Source organism: Amblyomma maculatum, chromosome 1 (assembly GCF_055883805.1).
Source record: "Amblyomma maculatum isolate TAMU_Amacu chromosome 1, ASM5588380v1, whole genome shotgun sequence".
Lineage (NCBI taxonomy): Eukaryota > Metazoa > Arthropoda > Arachnida > Ixodida > Ixodidae > Amblyomma > Amblyomma maculatum.
In genome coordinates this window covers 439,806,211-439,829,749 of record NC_139344.1, presented here as the reverse complement: position 1 = coordinate 439,829,749, position 23,539 = coordinate 439,806,211, and the positions used below count along the sequence as shown (strand labels likewise).

General features: G+C 45.6%; 1 long non-coding RNA gene and 1 pseudogene across 1 annotated transcript; both read right to left on the bottom strand.

Annotated features, from left to right (window-relative positions):
* Positions 1 to 218: 218 nt before the first annotated feature.
* Positions 219 to 22,577, bottom strand: LOC146209537 (uncharacterized). The gene is made up of 3 exons (XR_014703452.1): positions 22,481 to 22,577; positions 22,300 to 22,398; positions 219 to 1,229 (listed from the first exon to the last, which is right to left on the bottom strand). It is a non-coding gene; the product is annotated as an uncharacterized LOC146209537 (long non-coding RNA).
* Positions 8,795 to 11,966, bottom strand: LOC146209538 (uncharacterized; annotated as a pseudogene).
* Positions 22,578 to 23,539: the final 962 nt, after the last annotated feature.

Sequence of the window (23,539 nt, the reverse complement as noted above, 5' to 3'; positions counted from 1 at the left end):
ATAAGCTTTACATGGTAATAGTATTCTCAATGTCGTAGGTGGTAAGTTGAAGGTATTCATTCAATGTAAGTCAGTGGTAGTCAGCAGACAAACTTAGAGCAACCTTGATAGCCAACAGACATTTGTGTTATTGAAAGTAATGGAAATGATCAAGCGCTATTTACAATTTGTTGTATTAACGGAACAATACCGATATGTTAGTGTGCGAATGACCACAGCTTACATTAACGGTGATATACAGCGGTATTTAAAGAAAATCCCAGCTCAGGAAAGTATTGGAGATGGCGGTGAAACGATCTTGCGACGATCAAATCTATTTCAAGATCATTTTATTTCGACGTTGCCTACTTGGAAGCAGACGTGAATCCTTTTCTACCACACCTCGTGTATGATACATCGAAAAGAAATATCAAACAAACAACTCACGATGTCCTTCATGTCCAAGTTTTGCAAGCGAAGCATAGTAGGGCTCAGCTTGGCGTTCTTCCTTGGTTTGCCCTCGGCTCCCTTGGTCCGAGTACCTGGCTGGTGTGCAGGCGAAATTTTCTGAAATGGCACGGCAACCTTCATATCGTCTGTAGGGGCCACCGTGCTCTGCGGGCAAATCAACAGGTTGTCCTTGACCAAGTTGTCTACGGTAGACTTCACTCCAGGAGCGCGAGGAGGCTCGGTGGAGGTCGCCGCGTCCACCACGTTTTCCTCCTTTGCCACGTCACTCGAGGGAGCACCACATGCACCGGAGGCCAATGCGGCACCTTCCTGCCGCGTGGGCCTGTGCGTAGAATCTTTGTCCCAAGCTTGTTGCGGTGGCACAATATCAGGGTTGTGGGGAAGAGACAATGCTTGGCCCTTCTCAGCTTCGCTTGGCTTTGCGAGCATCGAAACAGGGCCGCCTGATGGCTCATCTTTTTCAGCCTTAATGGACACGCCCTTTGAGCAACGGTTCGAGGAGCTGCCGGCTAACGAGCGCCGGCGGCGAATGTCGGCAGGTCCCGCTGACATTCTGCGCGGCCTCCTAATCGCAGATCCACTTTTGGAGCCCTCCTCGGCAGGCTGTGATTGGTGAGATTCATCCTTAGGCGTTACCGTGACAGGTGCACTGCGTTTCTTCCTCGAGGACAGCTTGGACACTTCTCTCTCGGACTTTGAAGAGCGTTGGGGCTTGCCTGCAGGGCCCTCGGGTTCGGAAGACATAGCTTAACGAGGGTGTAGTAAGTTCCAGGCTGAACCTGCGAGTCACAAAAGGGTAAAAAACTGCGTAAGCCAGCAATGTTCTTCCAGATTGCTCTACATCAAGACTAACCCGTTTTTTTATGAAGACAGGGATTTACGTGAGAAGTTAATAGAGCAGAGACACGGAGTCAACAGCTGGTCTACCGCAAGTCCGAGCTGAAAGAAGAAGCGCGCGAGAGTCACCAACTTCGTCTCATGCGCCACCTAAACCATCAGGTGGGATTATTTCCGTCTTGCAGAAAAATTCATGCTCCAACAAAGACATGTTCCGGAGTTGAAGTACGACCTTCAGCCGTTGAAATACGGCTTTATGCAAACTACTTGCACTACGTCAGACGAGCGCTGAAGACTAGAACTTGGTACAGCTTCGTCTAGAACAACCTCGTAAGTAACATCATATATGCGAGGCAACACTGTGTAAGGTCTAAAGTAGCGGTTAAGTTTTTCTGCTGTGCATGGGCGGAAGACAGGGGTCCACATCCAGGCTTTGTCATCCGGCTGGAGCATTACATTGCGGTGCCAGTCGTTATATTCGTGTGCATCTATTGCTTACTTTGTGTCGTAATGTTAGCACCCAAGCAGCACAAGAGCATGGGCCCATATTGTCCGTGAGATGAAAAAAATCAGCCCCATATAGGCCCTGCGCTGCCATCCTACTGTTGGTATTGGTTGCGCCATTCTATAACGCGTCTAACACTGGCCCTGAAGATTCCATAGGCAATCATTATTGGTTATGACTATTTATAATGATAACAACATTGGCCCGTCATAAACGGTACTTTCACAATATCGGTGGTGCCATTTTATGAGGATGGATAAGATGGGTCCTGATACCTGGTGTATCGCCGGTTTTGGCGTTGCCATTTGATAAGGATGGCATAACGGACAGCGTTAGCCCTCACTCCATCGACGTTGGGCAATCTATGACATAATTCGGACATTGTCAGCTCTGTTACAATTGACCGCCAATGTCAGATCTACATTAGCATACCTTACTTATCACCGGTATTGGCGTTGCCATTAATAAGGATGGCTATATCGAACGTTAGCCGTTACTCCACTGACGCTGGTCAATATATGCATTTGCTGGACAATACTGCCAGTTCTGTTACCACGTCCCGACAAAGTCAGATGCATTGGCATACACTTTTGCAACATTGTCGCGTCTATTGCGGCTAGTGGTCAATATTAGATACAAATTAGCATGTGGGTGGATGTATTTTGTGGGAAACCACATTAGTGCTTTGGTGGTTGGCAGGCTGATTTATTTATTTGGATTCGTTAACTGTGCTGCTATTATCGATGCTTTAAGTTACCTTTGTAATTTTCAATGCTTCGGAAATCTTATGTCTGATTATGTATAGTTATGCAGTGGTGGTTTACGTCGTGTGTGCGTTAACCTTACCTAGCTATTGTTGATGTTGCTGGGGATACACCGTGTTCGTTTGCACTAGATCTTCATTGGTTTAAGCTAGCATTTAATAGATCCACGTGTATACTGGGACAAATTTGTATGAGTCCGACGATCGGTCGATGGCGTCAAATTTCAAGCTTGCCGCCGGTCGCCGGTCCACCTTCAGTAATAACTAGCTCAGCGCCGACCGGGAGATTAGAAATAATCAAAGCGACCTATTATATATCATGCATAGGCAATGGTTGCTATTTTTTGTATTCTATTTGGCGATAGTCTAGGTTTTTCCGTGGCTACTCCCGGGGCGATTCCTGCTGCTCTAGTTGAAGAGAATTCCAAAAGTTTTAGCGAATTTGTTTACCACCAAGTGTATCAGTTTTAACAACAGTGGCTTCAAACAAACGATTACCACAGGACGCGCATGCAGTGCGATGCATTTAATCAGCGATAAGCGTCGGCCTATTAATACTCGTACGTGACTGAAATCGACTATGGCGAGCGCGCTTCCATCGAAATACACTTTAAAAATAATCTTCGCCGTTTTAGCTATAGGAATACGAAGTGTCGCAGCACATACTTTCGCTTAAACGATTTAGCATTGAGGATCTAAATTAAGGCCGGTATATTGAGGAGTAAATTATACGTAGGTCCGTACATCGACGTAACCACATATGGCAAATCGTATCGACGCTTCCGGCTTCATTGTTCACTCTAAGAAGCGTTAAGAGGCAAAAAAATCAAAACTGGGTGAAAGCACTTAACGTACAATCACAATAGACCTTATGCAAAATTGCTGTCATCTATCAGACCTTTAGCGAACCGCGCTACGCGAGGCCATGTTCAAGGATTGAGTGCGTCGGCTACGCTCACGGCTGCTGCCGTCGCGTTAGCTGCGTCTGCTTTGTGCTGTGATTTCAGCGTATTTGTTGGCATTCAAAGCAAAAAAAAAAAAAACGGAATAATAGACGATTGACTTGTACACGCTGCCTACATTCCAATTTTAATTTGTGAAGCGATATTGCACTACCAAAACTTCTTGCGAACGGTGGTAACAGCGCAGCTACAAATGATAAAATCGTCGTTGTTGCTCCGGGGCATTTCTCGATACGCTACTCAAATACGCGGTCATGAAAATGCAAAACATATTGATATTGCTCCCGGGTGTAAAACATGTCTGCGATGTCATTACGCGTGCACGAAAGAGCTTAATGTTGTTTCTTGATTATTTTTTTAATATAGTACTGATGCCTAATAAACAAAGTTCTCTGATGGACCTTCACAGTTCCCAGTGAGGCGCGCGCAGTTCTGTTCCCATCCTCTGTCTGAACGTTTAGCAGCTGATATATTTCGTTAGCGTGTTATCAACCATATAGCAGATCCCATATTCTATATGTTACCGGCTAAAAACCACAACCACGTGAATCTGCCGGCGAAATGCGACAGGTCAACGATGTGATTCCGTGCGCGGTGATCCTCCTGATATGTAACTCCTGTTGCCGTCATATCGTGGTTCTATTTCGTGAAAATCAATATATAACAGATACTGCTGCCGGCGAAGTCATACAGCAGAGGTGTGCCCTATATCCATTCGCAATGTCAAGCTACTTCGTGGACACGTATTCGAGCAGTGCTTTGTGATATGCGCGGTTTTGGCAGCAAAGTCTTTCTCCTCTTCAATACCACATTTTTTCTTTTTCTTTCCGTAATTCTTGACGGAATTTGAAATATTTCAATTCTTTTTTGTTGTCCATGTCAGGGATTAGCTTAGTAGTGAGACAGCGGGGGAAGGGGGGGAGGGGGGGAGGGGGGCTAACGAGGACAAATGGCTTTCTCTGCTTGTGAAGATATTGTATAAAAAACTGATCGCACTGCGTTCTCATGGAATTTTTGGAAAGTCCAAATTTATGGGGCGTCCAGTCAGTTTACCCCTGAAAGAACACAAATGTTTTCAGTGTGCAACTGTGATGCATGGGGTTTTGTTTTGTGTCGTATTGCAAAGCAACAAACGTTATTTCCCAGTGGAAATTCAGCGAAGTAGTAGAATGTACCAAGCAATGAGCACACAGAAAATGTGATGCATACATGTATAGGGCTGGGTACTTTTAGACACAATAAATTTGGAAGACATGTGTGCGCTCATTCTTGCTTCTACTGCGATAGCTTTAGTAGCAAACCTCACTGCTAAGCGCAGTAAGGCTCGCTACAAACGATATTGCTCTGCAGGTAGTGTCAAATGGTTGAGAGTTTCAATCCCTACCTCATTACACTGTTTTCATGGCGCACCATGAAGGTAAAGCGAAGAAACTGTATTACTCAGTGATAAGGTTGGGAGAAAAGAAAACTGGCGTGGTCAAGACTAAAGCGTAACTCCTTTTCGATGCACGCAACTCGCAGAAAAAAAACCTCGCACTAATAGAAAAAAGTTAACAGCGCGGTGATCGCCATCACTATAGCAACAACAATCATGCGAACGCGTGGTAGACGAGAGCAGCTAAACGGTAGGGGCAGTTGCTGCCACGTATATACTCTGAGTCATTTCTTTTGAAAGTCGTGTTCTGGAGACGCATCTCAGCAACTGAAGCCTGGACGTTGTCGACTGTGTTCAATTCATCGATGAATCGAATGCGTGAAGACATTAGAATATTCGCGCTGGAATTTAAGAGAGCGGTCTGGCGCCTTAGAAGTGCCGAAACCTGTTCTATCTGGATACTTGGACGTACACATATGGGCGAAATCTGTTGACAGCTTGCATGCATAAAACCTTAAAAGCTGAGAAGAATTAGTGCAACAAGGAAAGGAAATCAGGAACAACACTCTTGGACATCTTTTATGCAAAAAAACGATGCGCAGTCCGTCTACAGGCAAACGTAACATACCGTGGGCGATATATTTCGTCTGCCTTTGCACCGAGTACTGATTTGCAATCTTCCAATGCAAGCTAAATAACATATTTTGCAATTCAGGCGCGCAGTTGATCGAAAGTGCGCCTAGCGCGACAACCACGCGGGAGAAAATTAACACAAGCCTCAAGAAAAAAAAAAAAGCTCAAGGGATGTAACTTGCTGCTTCTTTTCTTCTATACTCTTATTCTAATTTTGAGAAAAACAAGGGGCACATCAGTATGTCGATATTATAGGCAACAACGAGCGTTAACGCAGCCGGCTGCGTGACCCCCTATGCCGCTTGCCGCTCTTCAATGCGGCAACCCTTGAACATGGCGGAAACGCGCGCGGCGGCCGATAGATGGCAGCAATTTTTCATAAGGTCTATATGAATAACAATATGATGATGGCGGATGAGTTAGTAGCAGCAGAAGGACAGGGGTGATACAGGAGTCGCGGTTACGTGCTGCAAATATTAATACCCGAATTTGAAACCTAGGAGTAAAATTCAAACGTGCCTACCCCTCACAGTGCGTAACCGCTTTGGACAGCTAATGCTCCGGGATCGAACGCTGGTCGGTGGTGATTTGGTTTAGTTTATGGGGTTTTACTTTCCACAACAACTCGGGATATGAGAGAAGCCGTAGTAGATGACTCCAAAATTTCGACCATCTGGGGTTATTTAACATGCACTGACATTGCACAGCACACGGGTCGCTATAGCTTTTCGCCTGCATCGAAATGCGGCCGCCGAAGCCGGGGTTTGATTCCACATCTATGGGTACAGTAATTGAGTACCATAACCACTGCGCCACCCCGGCGAGGTGATCGATGGTGTGCTCAAATTTAGATATTAATACAGATATGTTATTAAGCGAACCTCGTAACCCAATGGATGGTGTTAGAGAGACCGGAGTGACGTTTAACGATTAGGTAGGTTCATACGCGTAAAATTGCAATGCTTTCTCTACTATGGGGGCTTCGCACTATCAATCTTTGCAGGTCCAAAAATGTCAAAATTCGGGTTCGCAGGTGGTTTCGTATCTGGCAGATCCCTGGTCGTAGACACATGCGGGTTGTACTGAGCTGTTCGTCTCGACGAGAACTATGCAAAAATAATTGCGATAAATACCAGCTTACGTTTTTGATTGTCAACGCCTTTCGGTGGTAATAGTAATAAGAATAATAGTCAATCAATCAATCAATCATTAATGTGCGCAGGAACAAGCATGTGGTCTTCGTGCTGCAGCACAAAAAAATGAAAATGCACATACAAGTTTTACACGCACAGATAGAACACGAAAGAAGAAACAAATAACCCATGAAATTTAGGTGAAAGGTGTCAGGGAAAGAAAGAAATCAATAAGTAGCATCTCATATACACAGTCAGAGAATTGTAGAGCACATCATAAAAAAAGCAAGAGATCGAGAAAAAAAAACAAATAACTGACATTGATTTTAGTATTACAAATATACATAAAATAAACAACCATGCGAGGCGCAACAAGTGCGTCGTACTTAAAACAAAGGCCATAAATAAAGGGAAATACAATAAAGAAATAGAATTGAACGCGGGACAGTAAGATTCGAAAATAAAGTTTAAATATAAAAAAGAAGCGGATAAAAAGCAGATCAAGATACTTTAAACAGCACTCAACAGGAGAAAAAGCAAAACGTGAAATAAATATAAATACAGTACTTAGGCTAGAAAATGGAAGTTATATGTGATAAATTCAGTTTAGATTTAGAATGCAACGCTACGGACATCCAATATAAATGAACAGAGCGAGTTTTGGAATATATCAAGGTGAGGACAAAAATAGTTAAATAACCACTGCATTCTGTCCAGGGGGGAATGGGAATGAAGAGACGGAGAAACTTGAAATGGTCTGAATTCCCTCATGCTCTTTCGCGGAACGCGCAGTAGGATGTACTCTAAGAACTGAGGGCACATAGTGTGGCCATGAAGGAGTTTGTACAGAAACATTAAAACTCTGACACAACGACAGTGAAGAGAAGGAAGATTCAGAGAGCAGGAAGTTACGCAAGGAAAGCGATATCGAAATATCCGTAAAGAATGTTTTTGTACTCTGTCAACGTACAATAATATTTTTGTAATTTTGGCAACTCTTTGATGGCCCTACCTTTCTCGGGGTCTGGGCGCACACCACTGGCAGCAAAAATAATGCCCAGGAATTTCACCTGCTCAACAGAGAAACATTTTTCTTTATTGAGGGCCAGGCCCGTCTCTTGCAGTCGGTCAAGCACGTTACATAGGCGGTTGTCGTGCTGCACCTTGTTCTTGCCGTACACCAGAATGTATTCCGTATAGTTCATCACACCGTTTAGAACCTCGAGGACTTACGAGAACTGCCTTTGAAAAATGTCTGGTGCCGATGCGATTTCGAATTGTAGCCTGCGGTAGTAGTACCGCCCAAACGGCGAAATAAAAGTGGTTACCTTTTGACACTCCTTGGAAAGCTGTACTTGGTAGAAACCAAAATTGGCGTCCAGTTTAGAGAAGACCTTGGCTTCCTGATAGCTACACATGACTTGATCTAGTGTTGGCAGCTGAAGGCGCTCCCTTCTTACAAAGTGGTTCAGTTGAGTGAAGTCGACACATATTCTAACCACTCCAGACGGCCTCACCACGGGGACAATAGGCGCGCACCATTCTGTCGGCTCTTTGACCTTCTCTATCATTCCTTCTCGCTATAGCCTGTCGAGTTCTTCCTTGACCTTTGCTTTCATAGGAATCCTTCGTGGTGTAGACACAGCATACGGGACTGCATTTGGCACGAGGAGCATTGTATGTTCCCCAGCTATGGAGCCAGTCCCCAGGAACACTGTGGAATATTTGCGTACCATGCCATCAGCAGTCGACAACTCATCCAAAAAAAATGCACAATTCCTAGAGCTTGATAGCTGGCAGTCCGAACGGGGGCGTGTGCAAATTGTGCACGACGTAAATACTTTGGTGTGAACGGCTGGGGGGGTCTTTCCAACCAATTTCAGCGACAAACTTTCCGATTGTACGGATGTTTACATTGCTTGGGCCGATAAGATTGCCCGTTTGGTCCAAGGAACGAGAAAGGAAAGGAACATTTTCACCTACGATTGTCACTTCCGCTCCAGCATCGACTTTCACGGAAACGTCGTGGTCATTTATCAGCACCTTGACGAAGTGCGCAGAGGCGCTTTTCTGTGATTGCTCGACCGTGCCGAGAAATTTCTTATCGGGTTCTGAAACGCCGTCGAGATTCCAGTCTGCTTGTTTCTTTTTTGGGCATGCCTTTTCAAAGTGGCCTAACTTTCGACAGAACCTATACCTTTCTTGTTCCGCTGGGCAACTGCTTCTCAGATAAGATGGTCCGGCGCAGAAACTACAGCTGTTTTGGTAGTTAGCAGTCTTCTGTCTGCGTGTAAATGTGTTTGTACAAGCCATTTTCTTAGACATTAACGGCGGCGACGCAAGCGTCTGGGAATCACTTTGTCGTGCCCTTTTAGCTCAGCTTGCTGTTTCTTCACTGTTTCGCTCGTACGCGCTTTGGCCAAAGCAATGCTCAGCGTGAGATTCGGATCCCTCTGCAGTTCTTCGGACAACGCATGTTCCCGTAGACCGACTACGAACCGGTCTCTAATTAGGCGTTCCTTCATGTCCTTAAACTCCAATCTGTCTACTAGCCTGTTAAGCTCGGTTGCAATCTCTTCCACTGTTTCGCCCAGCTGCTGGCTGCGTTGGTTAAAGCGAGCACACTCGTAGACTGTATTCTTGGTGTGGACGAAGTAGCATGAAGCTTCGACTTATGAAGCTGAGGGCGTTCACTTCTTCGTCTGAGACGCTTAACGATCGAATAATCTCCTATTTTCTGCCCATTGTATAGAGAAGAGTCCTTACTTGAACTTCATCTGGCTTCTCGTGTAGTCCGGACGCGAACCTGTAGTAATCAAATTCATCCACCCAGGGAGGCCAGTCCGCGGCGTTATGGAAGTAGAAAGGCCTCGGAGGCTTGATTCCCGCCAGTCTGAAGCGTTGTTTGTCGCTAGCCTCGGGAACGCTTGAATGCGGTTGCTGGTCGGTCGCCGGTTGACGGGGCTGCAGCGGCGCTACATCGCGGTTGGCTTTGATCCCACTTCTGACACCATGTCAGATATGCAGACAGACGCTCGTGGTATCCTGACCAAGAATGGCCCTCTTTATCGATTAGCCATCAAATATATATATATATATATATATATATATATATATATATATATATATATATATATATATATATATATATATATATATATATATATATATATACACACAGCCAGTACGGTCCCATGACTTCCGTGAAAGCTGGGAGAGGGAAAGGAAAGGCAAAGGACGGGCGCGCACAGTGCGTCTCAGGAGGACGCCACAACGGACGCCACTTCGTTTTGCCTCAATCGAATCGCAGCCGCCGTGGTCGGGATCGAACCTGGAAACTCTGGCACAGTAGTTGGGCGTCTTACGTCTTATCGTGGGTGGCAGCATTTTTTATTGCTTCGCAAGACGTAACCCGAACAAAACACAGACCATCGACATAAAGGGCTTTTCAAGCGGAATGGCACTTTTTCCCGTCTTCTGCGTTTACATGTTTTTAGTCACATCGATGTTAACAGATTAAAAATGCACAATAAAAAACACGGACAAAAGAGTACAAGAACGTATGCGCCCGTCCTTCTGATCCTCTTGTGTGTGTTTTTTCTTTGCGCATTTCCAATCTCTAAGCATGTACCAAGATCCATTCAACAACGTGGACTCTTAAATGTTATTCCATGTTAACATGGCATTGTTTCGCTGAGCGCCGCTTCGATGCCCTAAATGTGAGGATAGAAGCGGTGAAGTTATACAGACAGCATTGTACGATTTGAACGCGTTTGCCATTTCTCAAAGCGTAGATATATGACCAGTCTTCAACTGGGCCCTGACAAGGTGCTATGCAACATTTTATTACGCTAACTTTACTGTGGATGTTCAGCGAAGAACACGTCGGCGTCTCAGACACGCTGCGTCAAGCAATTGCAGGCACATTTGCACAGCTTGGTTAACGCGGAGATTTATAACCATATTGTTCAACGCTTCCTGTAATGTAGTGATATATTCGCTGCATTATAGTAAGTGAGATATTACAGAGGCAATAACTAATATTGGACGCCAATTTCGAACTATGAAAAAGTTTGCTACATTGCATCTGTCATAGGTATGCTTGGAAATACAGTATAGCAGTCATGCAGCAAAGCACTCGAAACAGTGGGGGATTTGAAATATTAATTTATATTATACCCGCTACCCTTGCAAGTGCGGTGCATGTGCAAGTTGGTGAGGAGGAAGTTGACGCGATTAAAAATCCGCAAATGAATCCGCTGGGGGAGCCATCCACGCTTTCGTATTATGTTCATAAAGGCAAAAACCAAGTGTCCCCATTTTATCCCGTTTTTATTATTTTTTTGGCACACGAGCGGCGCAAGAAGATTCGATGTTATAAGTATTTTGCTGCCTTTGTATGTTTCATTTCAAAACTCTTGCGACTGCCTTTATGTTTACATCGGCGCCAGTTTCTCATTTTGATGAGCTCCAAGGAATTCAATGTTTCACTAAAGCAGGCTAAATATTTCTGCGTAGGCTTTTGAAGCATTGTAGACGCTATTTAGCCGCATTGAGATTCCGGCTTCTCAGCAGCACACACACCGTACGAAGGGCGCAGGGTGAGGCTGTATAAAAAGTGCAGACACGTTGTTATTATATTGCCTAGAATATACTTCTAGGCACTATATTTATGTTCCCACATAGGAACACTTGCTTTGAAATAGTAACAACCGCGCCACCTACAGAAACCACAGCTCTAGAAGCGGTTTCTGGCTGCAGCAGATAACACTTCGTTCGGTGCACGCCAAAATGGCGAAAATTAGGATTATCACCGTTCATGACGTCGTCATTAAGATTTCTTGAAATATTTACCTATTGATTGCTTTGAGATGAAGAGTAAGGATCGTTCACCTAATGTGTACTCCAAATGAACACCAGCACAAGGAAAATACTTCATATGCTTTACATATGGCCTTTATAGGTCTGAATCATTTCGTATTGCGGTGCTCTCAAAAAGTGATGCGGCTGCTTTTAAATTATGCATAAATCTGGACACAGCTGCTGCTGCTGTGCCCCGCCGGGGTGGTGCACTGAGCGTGCCTCAGTATCGGTCATGTCTGGCTGAGGATGCGGCGAACGACGCCCATCACTGGGCTATCGCATTGTTCTACCTACGTTTCCTTCGGGAGAAGCAATGAAGACAACGGTTTTCCTTCACTGTGATATTGCCGGCCGGCCTTATCGCATACAGGATTTTCGTGAGTCATTGGAAAAGGCCAGTGAAGTACCCTATGTGGCTGGCATTGGACCCTTCCAAATGTCCCATATCTGGATGCTGAAGATGAAGACTGAAGAAGCAAAGGAACGCCTGCTGAAAGAAGGCGCGCTGGAAGTGAAGAGACGCTACTGTGCGGTCATCGACCCGAACAAGCGTGAGTTGGTTTTCAAGGTGCACTGGGTGCCTTTCTGCGTTTTGAGTGAAGCGGTGCAGAGGGCGTTCGAAGACTTTGGAGATGTGAAAGAAGTCACTTATGAGCAGTGGACAGCCCGGGTTTTAAAGAGGCCGAATCGACAATTCGGCTAGTAAAAATAGTGCTCAAAGAGGGGCTTTCGATCGATGATTTGCCCCACATGTACAAGTTTTACGGAGGGCTTGTGTTAGTGGTGGTGCCTGGACGGCCACCAATATGCTTAAGATGTAAGAAGACAGGTCACATTCGACGTGACTGCCGCACTCCGAGATGTAGTTCGTGTCATATCTTCAAGCACGACCAGGAGGGATGCGTCCGCACGTAAGCCCGTGTGGCCACGGGTATTGTGCCCCCTCAAGACGACGGGAGCGAGTTGATCATGGACCAGGAGGAACTGGAGAACGCTGGAGCCCTGCCCCCTACAGGATCCGGAGAGGGACCTGATGTCCAACAGCCGGAGCACACCACCGGCGGAGGGACGACACAAGTTAGCGAACTCGCTGCAGAAACGACTGGAAAGGGGGAGGAGGCTGCTATGTAGTCAGATCAGCCAACAGCGAAAGGAACTTCGGAAGGAAGCGTTGCTGAGTCTCCGATGGATATGACAACCGCCTCCATGAAGAGACCACGAGACTACGAAAAGGTACCAGCTACAGAACGGGAACTGCGTCGACTAGAAATGCAGTGGAGGGTGGAAGGCGCTAAGAAAGGCAAGTTAGCCTGATCGCAAACCGCGTTGCGGTCCTCGTCACGAGTGAGCGACGAGAGACTGAAGAAGTGATCCTTTAGTCAGTGTTTGTTAGCTGGGTTTAGAGTATGGCTTATTGGAAAAACCGCTAAAAGTGTGCACTCTAAACGTCCGAGGGCTCGCCTCGATACGGAAGCAAGTGCAGTTGAATCGTTTGTTGAGCGAACTAGATTTAGACATCGTAGCCATACAAGAAACAAAGGTTGAGGATGAGCAGCAAACAGATATGGTGTTTGGTTTTCGGTCACGCTTCAACGTTTGCGTAAGCCATGCAGTCGGTTTGTCGGCAGGTTGCTGTCTTTTCCTGAGGAAAAGTGTAGGCATAGCAGTGGAGCAAGTAATAACTTGTGCAAGGGGGCGTTTCGTCGTGCGCGACATCAAGTACGAAACCTGTGCGGTGAGGGTGGTGGTCCTGTATGCACCAACGACACAAAACGAACGGTGCGACTTTTTTGAGCAGCTGGTGCCTTTCCTTGAATGCAGTCGTGCGCTTATATTTTTGGGAGATTTCAACTGTGTTGTAGACTCTAAGGATCATTCGAATAGAAATGTTGGAAAAGACCAAAGTGCCGAATTGCTGAAGTGCGTCCTCAATGAGTGCAGCTTAGAGGACGTATCAGTCCTGGTGAATGGTGAAAAACGTGTGCATTTCACACATTTTCAATGTAGTAGTCACGCGCGACTTGACAGAATATATGATTCGCCGGAGTTTTCGCCTACCTGTGAACAGTATGAAGTAAAGCAAGTGTCATTTAGTGACCATTGCTTAGTTACGGTCACGCTGGGCGGAACGAAGCAGTGTAAATCAAAAATGAACTGGGACTTGTGGAAAATAAACTCGAGGCTTACAGAAGACGAACTATTTTTAGGAAAAGTTAAGGAAAGCATTGCTATTTTTTATGAGAGCGAAACAGGCTGTATTGAATCCTGGGAACGATTTAAACAGGAGGTTAAAATGAATGCAATTGAGCGCTCTTCCATTATTAAGTATGAGGAAAAGAAAGAAGAAAAGCAACTGCAAGAGCTCTTAAAATATTTAGGGCGTGAAGAAGAACGAATGACAGGTATGTCCATGCATGATATAAAAGGCATCAAAGTTAGGCTAGAAGCTTTGGATGCCCAGAAGTACAGAGGCGCTAAGATAAGTGGGCCCATGGAAAAATGGCTCGGAGGCGAGACGCCAACAAAACGCGCCCTCGCTGATGAAAAGCGATATGCGCGCGTGAACGAGATAACGGTTACTGAATACAAGGGGCAGCGGCATGATGAGCAAGACGGAATTACGAGCGCCTTCGCGGAACATTACCGTGAGCTGTTTTCGAGTAAAGCACCAAGTGAAGAAGGGTTTAGAGATAACTTTTTGCCCCTGATGCCAATATTAGGCAAAGAAGTTACTGAGGAGTTAGAGAACGAAATAAGTGTGGAGGAAATAGAAAAGGCCATTGATGAATTGAACGTCGGAAAGTCTCCGGGTCCGGATGGTTTGAGTGCGGCCTTTTACAAGAGCCTTAAAAGTGAGTTATCTATCATGCTCTATAGGCTTTTCAAGGAGTGCTTTGATGTGGGTTATCTGCCACCGTCGTTTAGGAACGCGCATACGGTCTTGGTTCCCAAGACTGATGAGCCAGCTATGCTTTTAAAAGTTACAGGCTATAGACCGATCATGTTAACAAATGTTGATTATAAAATTCTGATGAAGGTGTTAGCTAAGAGATTGCAATACATTAGAAAAGATATTGTGCGACCTCATCAAACATGTGGAATAAAGACCAGAAGCATATTTAATAACATTCATGTAACGCGTAGTGTGTTCCAGTGCTGCGATGCTGCAAACAGGAGAGTGGCCATGGTTCAAGTTGATTTCGAAAAAGCATTTGATCGTGTGTCTCATGAAATATTGTACTGTTTGTTGGAACATATTGGTGTTGGTGCCGTTGTATTGAAAGGAGTTAAAATGGCTTATGCATGTCGCTCTACATGCCTTATGATTAACAAAGTGTTATCTGAAAGAATTGATGTAAGAGCATCTGTGCGGCAGGGATGTCCACTGTCTCCTCTCCTCTTTGCTATATATTTGGAACCATTGTGTAGAATGGTAATTGCTAACGAATAGATCCGCGGTTTTAAGCTGGGAGTATGTGAAGTGAAAATATTTGCATACGCTGATGATGTGGCGCTTTTTGTGAAGATCGCGAAAGCGTTTCGGAGGCTTTGAAAGTGACAAAAAGGTATTGCAGGCAGACTGGTAGTGCTGTTAATTTAAAGAAAAGTCTTGGAGTCTAGAGTGGGGAATGGGAAGAGGAAACGGACATTTTCTGTGGAGTAAGATGGGCTACAAAGCCTGGAGTTTATTTGGGAGTCCCGATGGACAAATACGGAGAATATACGAATTACTGGAATGAAAAAGCGGAAGAAATACGGGAAAGGACGAAAGGATGGATGGGACGTTACCTCTCTATTTTCGCCCGTGCGACTGTATGCAATACCTGTTTGGTGGCAAGAATAATGTATTGACTTCAAGTGTCGTATTGTTCTCGAGAAAACAAAGGTTCCATCGTGTATTTGCGGTCTTCATTTGGTCGTCCAACTGGGAACGAATTAGCACAGATAATCTCTTTCGGCGAGTTAAAGACGGAGGGTTGTCTCTCATGCATCTATATGTGCGGCAGATGGTTTTAAGGTTTTGTTTCCTACGTGACCAAAAAGATGCATTTGTGAGAACCTACATGCAAATCATGCTGTCCAGTGCAATTCGAGAGTTTATAGTCTCTTCATGCTCTGCTCGGGGATACACTGTGTCAAGGTTCCTGCGAGAAGTGGTGTGGTCGTTCAAGTTTTTGCGTGTGAGGTACTCTGTAGAGTATTTAAAGACGGTACCCCCTAAGCGACTGTACAAGGATCTTATTTCGCAATTGTTCCCAGCTCCATTGTACTTTGAAGGCCCAGGGAAAGATGTGCTCAAACGAGTTAAAAACATGACTGTTGCACCGGGCGTAAAAACATTCTTTTTTAAATTGCATACAGGAACCCTCCCAGTCAAAACATGGATGGAAGAAAAGGGCCTTTTTGTACCTTGGGGCTCAAATTGCCTACTATGTAGGAAACCTGTAACAGTTGAGCACGTGTTCTTGGATTGTTTGGATGCGGTGTTTTACTGGGATGTGTTACAAAGCACACTTAAAAAAGACCTGCCATTGACGCCATGTGGAATTCGGTACTTGACAACTGTTAATAATGATTTTCAGTATGACCTCATGATGCTATTGGGCCTTCACAAATTTGGAGGAGTAGGATGGTTTTGTTGAACAAGTGTATAAACTAAAAGAAATTTTGAAGCAGCAAGATGCTGCGGAGGTGGTCTTGAGTCTGATGGGCGAACTTATGGTAATGAAAGTCCATTAGACATGGTTGGCAGCCAAAGGGCATGGCAACCACGTTCTTTTACTGATGTATTTGTACCAAATCATGCAATATGAAAAAAAAAGCCGGGGTGGTGCAGTGGTAAGACGCCCGACTACTGTCCGGAATTCCCGGGTTCGAACCCTACCATGGCGGCTGCGTTTCGATGGAGGCGAAACGAAGTGGCGTCCGTGTGCTGTGCGATGTCAGCGCACGTTAAAGATCCCCAGGTGGTCGAAATTACTCCGTAGCCCTCCACTACGGCTCCCTTTCCACCTTCACTCCCACCTTCATCCCTTCCCTTACGGCGCGGTTCAGGTGTCCACATAGCAAGTGTGACAGATACTGCGTCTTTCCCTTCCTGTGAACCAATTATTATTATTATTATTGCTGCTGCTGCTGATGCGTGTGCTATGCATTCGCTAGCACATTCCAAAATAACAACGTTCTGTGGGAGAAGCAATTCCTCATTCGGTCTATATTACGACACCTAAAAACTAAAATCGTGCTCACAGGTGCCTATATGCTACACGTATCTGGAGCCTCCTGCTCGCTTGCGGGAGGTGCGGGGTTTGAACCCGAGTGCCACTGGAAACAATGCAGGCAATGCAACCCGCTAGGGTTGCATTGCCTGCATTTGTGATAGGGTGCCTCGATGAGCGCCCGCTCTCCGCATCGAAGCACCCTAATTTGTGAGATGACGGGCGCCAGAGCGTCGCGATTACGCCGTGTTTCTCGAGTGTAACGAGACGGCCAGGCAAGCAAGCGCAACTGAGAGCGGATAAATGCGCGTTCCTGCATACGCACCACTAATCGCCCCTGTACTTTATTGTGGAGGAATTAAAGTTCCTATATTTGTAGGGATTCCAAAGGAAGCGCTACGGCGGAAATGCAGATTGTCGCCTGAAGCTTTCCGACAGAGCTTCCGGTATGCACATATGGGCAAAAAGTCGCATCTTGACTTTCGTTTCGTTGGTTGGTTTGGTTGGTTTGTGGGGTTTAACGTCCCAAAGCAACTCAGGCTATGAGAGACGCCGTAGTGAAGGACTCCGGAAATTTCGACCACCTGGGGTTCTTTAACGTGCACTGACATCGCACAGCACACGGGCGCCTTGTTTTTCGCCTCCATAGAAAAGCGGCCGCCGAGGCCGGGATTCGATCCCGCGTCCTTGGGAACAGTAGTCGAGCGCCGTAACCACTGCGCCACCCTTTCGTTTCGTCTAAATCCGACCTAGTTGAGTGGCTCAAGGGCGGAGAGGTTTACGATGACCGCGATAAAGCCATAGAATGCATTGCGTTAGAGCAGTTCTACCGCTGAATCGATGATGATGCCAGACTCTGAGTGCTAAATAGGCTAAATGAGGTTAAGCTAAACAAGGCAGCAGAATTAGCGGAATAATGTTACATCCACCGATGATTGCACATCACAGCCGTTAGCGTGGAAAAAGCACACAAGAAAGAATGTTTTTTTTTTTCAGGAAGCCCAAACAACGGAAGCCATTTACGACTCGGAAGTCCGGGAAATACTCGTCTCTTACAAAAAAAAAAGGATAAGAGAATGACAGAATGACTCTCAAAATGCGAACGGTGTTCCCAGCAGGACAACGATGTGAAGTTATTTTCAAGAACGGAAACTGTTAAGTCTTATAACTGAAAGAAGGAAGAGCACATCGCAAAGAACTGCGAAGACAAAATTGCGTTTGCGACAACTAGGCAAACAGACAAACACCTGACAATTTTAGAGAAAGTTTATGTAAACAACAAAGAGTGTATATCACTTCGAGACTCTGCAGCGGCTATGGATATTTTTCACCCTTCTTTCGTCTTCCAGTGCGAGTTAGCGGGAGAATGAGCTTCGATACAACAGTGTGACAAGGAGCAATGTTGGCCAAAATGGTTACGATTCAAGGAGAGTTTGTAAAAAAGAGAAGCCACTATGTCAGCAGCCCTCCCAGATCAATTTTCCTACCGCTTTTCGAACAGCTCGTAGCAGCTTCTGAAGGATCAGGGCAGGCCAGTTTTTCCCGATTTGGCGTTTCAGGAAAAAAACTGCTAAGGACGGTTCGGAGCCAGTTGCACTTGCAACAGAGAGCGAAATACAGCTTGGAGAAGTTGCCGAGCATACCGACAGCATCAGCGAGGCGATCGAGCCTCTAATAAGAAAGTCTCGATTTACCTTGGTCGAGCCACCGGCAGCGGATAAAATTGGCACCGGCTCCATCGACAACTAAAGCGCAGTGACGCCATCAGATGAGGTGAATTTCACGCCGATCCTTATAACCGTAAAGGATTCAGCTTTACCAAATAAAAGTGGGGAATTGACAGGGATGAAACCAGTTGCTGAGTCAAAAGAACGTTGGAGAGCGGCGCGGACGCGAAGTCGTGCCAGAAGATGACAAAGCTGTAATTTCTGAAATTGGCGTCGCCATAAATCGTGACACGCAGAAAAATGAAGTGATGCTCGTGGAAATTTCGCAGCACATCAGATTTGATCAGCGAAGGCAGACCCATGACGCGGACGCTGTAGAGAGCCACACTTAGCAAGTTGGCAGCGAGCAATTAGAGAGGAGACAGGATCGTTTATGCCTTGGAGCGTTGAGTTGCATTTGTGAAATCAACCGTCCTATTACGAACTCTAACGTGGCTCGCGCACGATCCGATGCGTCCCAACTGTAGAAGTAACCTGACTTCGCGTCAGGTTAGAGCTGAGCGATGCGCACACCGGCAAATCGGGGTAACTTGAGTGGCTAATCGGTAGAGAAAATGTCTAGCTCGGGGCTGGCGAGAGCGAGCCTTGTTTGGACATGACTGAGAGTGAGGCATGCACTGCTAGCAGCGATGTAGACGCGGCGCCGCACTTTGACGACGCCGGCCGCGCTACATTTGCTACGATTACGGCCAGCTGCTAAGAGCGGGCTGCAGTCGAAGAACGAAAAGAGCTGCGACAGCGTTCATATCAGCATAGAACAGTGGTTATTCAGTGCCTGTAAAAACCAAAGCGCTGGTTGACGGTGTAGAGAAAGAATTGACGGACGTTGTCGATGTAACTGCAGCCAAGAAAGGTCTGCACTAAAGTGCGTTTAAGACATTCAGGAAGAAAGTAATCTTGAGCCAGCTAGGCAGCAGATCACCGACATGCTTACACCGTCTTGTGATAAAACTGGCTATGTTTTAGGAGAATCGAGGTGCTGGCCACCTGCCAAGTAGCGGCACCAGCTACCAAAAGAGAAAAGAAAGAGAGCACCAAATTGTTACCACCCGAAAGAGCGGAAAGGGAGTCGCAAGAACGAATGTTGCTATCGAACGATAAAATAACAGCTGGAACTATCACGAAAGTAAAAGGAGCGACGATGATCGCAACAGTAGAATTGCGCCTATGCAGAGCAAAAGCGCTACTGGTGCGCAAAACGTAAGGAGAGGGACAAGTCGTTGAGTAAAGCATCTAAGTCGTGCTCGCATGTTTTTTCGTGCAGAAACAGGAGGGAAAGGTTTTCAGGGGAAGGAACAGCCAGAGCTTAAATTGAGGGCAGCGAGGCAAACCACCCGAATACTGCTAAATGTTCTGCCGCTTATTGGGAGAGACTTCAGCGGAAACGCGAACGCTTTGTGTTGTGCATTCGAGGCGTAGCCTATTATGACGAGCGTTTCGTCGCTAACAGTAGGATGCAGATCAAGAAAAAATTAAATGATCCCCTTATTTCCTCAAACGTGTGTTCACAACCCAAATGATTTCAAAGGGTCTGTTTTCATTATTATTGCCTGATTATTTCATCATACTGCAGACCCTGTGAAGGGTCCTGGCAGGAGGGGCAACAATTAAAAAACAAAACAAAAAAAAACACGAAAGGTGCAAAAACACGAAGATGAACATTACGCAAGTACAGAGAAGATGTAGAAAAACTGTTCATGTTGTCGTTAATATACAAAGTTGTTTGAACCTTCAACACTGCGTCATGGAGTTGCTTCTTAATGCAGCGGGAATAAAAAGGGAACAGCAATCTGGTTAAGTTAGTTATTTTGCTGTAATAAATGCCCTGTACATTGTGTATAAAGACGCCTTTGCTAATAACTTAGAAGCTGCCTCGGTTTCATCTCTACCATCAAGGGAGCAGATAGCGGTTGATCATGACACTGGTGACGGGAGTTGCCGGCCATACTCCTACGGCGCAATAGAAAACAGGATAACCGATGCTCGTGAATGGTAACAAATCGGATTCCAAGGGAAGGAGATCACAGCAGGGGGAGGCAGAATATAAGGTGGGCGGATGAGGTTAAGTTTGCAGCTGTCAAGTGGATGCAGTTAACATATGACTGGGTTAGTTGGAGTAATAAGGAAGAGGCGTTTGCCCTGCGGTGTGCAAAATTTCGGCGGATGATGATGATGGCTTTAAACAGGAAGGGCAGATAGCAAAGAACTGCGAAGAGAAATTTGCGTTTGCGACAACTCGGCGAACAGACAAACAGTGGCTATGGATATTGTAAACTCTTCTTTCGTCTCTCCGAGCGAGTTTACGGGAGAATGCGCTTGGATACGACAGCGTACCAATGAGCAGTGCCTGTTTACTCATAGTATTGGTTACGATGCAAGGAGATTTTGTAAAACTTAAAACAAGCCGCTGTGTCAGCAGCTCTCCAGGAGCAATTTTCCTCCCTCTTCTCGAACAGCTCGGAGCAGCTTCTGAAGAATCATAGGAGGCCATTCTTCCCCGATTTGGCCTTTTAGGAGAAAACTACTAAGGACGTTTCGGAGCCAGTTGCACTTGAACCTGAGAGCGAAGTAAAACTTGGAGAAGTCGGAAACTTGGAGAAGAAGTTGGATGATGAGGGTGGCTTTAAAATGGCTGGAAATTATACCATCTAAGCACAAGAATTGGTTACATCGAGAAATAGGAGGCTAACACGTTTTAAAAAGCAAATAACATCAGAAAAGGCAGAAAAATCTCACAGGTTATAAAGTTAACCCTTTTTGAGGGAGATAAATTTGAATTTATTAGACAAACAACGATGGGAAATTGTTAGAATCTGTTAAGAGCATATCGATGAAATTTATGTAACCTTCAGGCGCGAAGCAAAAGCTTGATTTCAAAGCTAGTGCTAAGCTCGCACCAAGTAGCTATATATATATGTTTGCCGCATACGAAAGGTGCGTTTATGATGTCAACAGACCAGAAAAATAAAGTACAAGCCTCCTGAAAGGAAATCACTGGTGTATTAATTTTCCTCGATACGTCTTTAGTACGGAGGAGACACGTCGTATGTAAGTTTCTATCAGTTTCCGGTCATGTCATAGTGCTATCTCAGGCTATGCGGGAAAAAAAAAACTTGCAAGGGTTCACCGCTGCTGAACCAAATATTGAGCAAAAGCATTAGCTGCGGGTGACCGTGCATTCTTTTCTTTTTTTCTTCCTCAGCCCACATATAAAAACCCGGTTTAACCAACCCATATGGACATGCCTTAGTGGCCTTAGGGGTAACGTGAATGGCAGGGCCTAGCAGGCTGACTGTGACATAACCGTCCGATGTGAAACGAGAAACCCAAGTTGGCAGCTCCTGCCAGCCCGTGTGTCACGTGGGGTGTGACGTCAAAGCGTCACGTGGGTAAGACTTCACTGCTACCGGATCACGCGAAGGCTTGAATGTGCGAGTAGTATTCCTTTCGCAATAATATTGTTCTCAACAAAATTCGCCTTGAATATAGGCGCTTGTCCAGAAAATAGCTATGTCGTGAACAGACGATGGAACTGCTGCCGAGCTTGCGGTGCTATGCCATATTTACTGCACACATTAACCAATGGGAAGCCCACCCAAGCAGCAGCCAATAAAACTGCTGAATTTCCTTAAATGAGTAAAGTACCACCGCCTGCAATGCACGCCGGACGAATGTGAATATTCGTTGCAAAGTAGTCTCCACAGCATTTAAGATGCATTGCATAAACTGGGTAATGTGGCGTCTGGCGATGTGTGGTTTGCTGCGGCAGTTGGAGGGGTTCAGCCGCTTCGAACTGACTTCATTCTAGAAAGTTGTTACATCACCTCCTCACCTTTTCGTTCTAAGACCTTGTGTCACTTGCGGAGAAGTTCCGTGCGGTTGAACGACCAGCAGCGGTTCGGTGCGACTGTCACAGAAGCAGGGGATGACTCTGCAAATAAAAGTGGACAGCGTTGCTTGAGCAGCACTCTATATGCGCCATTAGGGTGAATATAGTAATACATTGTACTGACCAATCAGTGATACCGTTGTAAGAAAGCCTTATGTGGCTCACGAGGCGCAAGCTGAGGCCGGAAGTTGTCCGCAAAATGCCACCCGCGGAGGTGCGCTCAGTCACCTCATCACAACTGCTGAGAAAATAATTATATAAGAGAAAACAAGAAAGCAAATCGGAATAAGAAATAAAAATTGAAAATGTCAGTTTTAGATATCGAAAAGCAACAAAACGCACGAAACATAGAACAAGATTTTAACAAAAGTAGGCATGCCCTTACGCAAGTCACCATCATCATCATCAGCATCACTATACCCACAGCAGGGCGAAGGCCTCTCTCATATTTCTGCCCTTAACCCGGTTCTGTGCTAGCTGCATCCACGTGACCCCTGCGAACTTCCTATTCTTATCCGCCCACCTAACTTTCTAACTACGCTTTCTTTCTACGCTTTCTTTCCCTTGGAATCCAGTTTGTTACCCTAAGCGACCATCGGTTATCCTCTCTTCGCACTACATCTCCTGCCCATGCCCATTTCTTCGCCTTAATTTTCACTGGAATGTCAGTAACTTGAGCTATTTCTCTGACCCACTCTGCACGCTTCCTATCTCTTAATGCTACCCCTACCATTTTTTGCTCCATAGCCCTGTGCGTTCTCCTCAACTTAAGGAGAACCCTCTTGGTTTGCCTCCACGTTTCAGCCCCAGAGGTGAGTACAGGTAAGATGCAACTGTTGTATACTTTCCTCTTGAGCGATACCGGTAAGCTACTAGTCATAATCTGCGAGTGCTTGCCAAGTAAGGGGACTCAAGCTTTGTTGTTAGACTTTGGGATGCAAAGTAAAGTAACTAAAAGGTGTGTGTGTATGTGCTGCCTTCAGTATACATATTCCGTACGCACACTAAATAAACGTATCGTGTAGCTTCCACTTAACAAAAGAAATTAACCAGGCTACGCCTGGAAGTAGGCTGAGAAGTACTAGCTTGGCATTTTGCTTACACCAAAGTCAAGTTCAAAGATCAGGTGCCGGTCACTCATTGGTCGGTCACTGGCTACCATATTCATCCAATTAATCCGGTT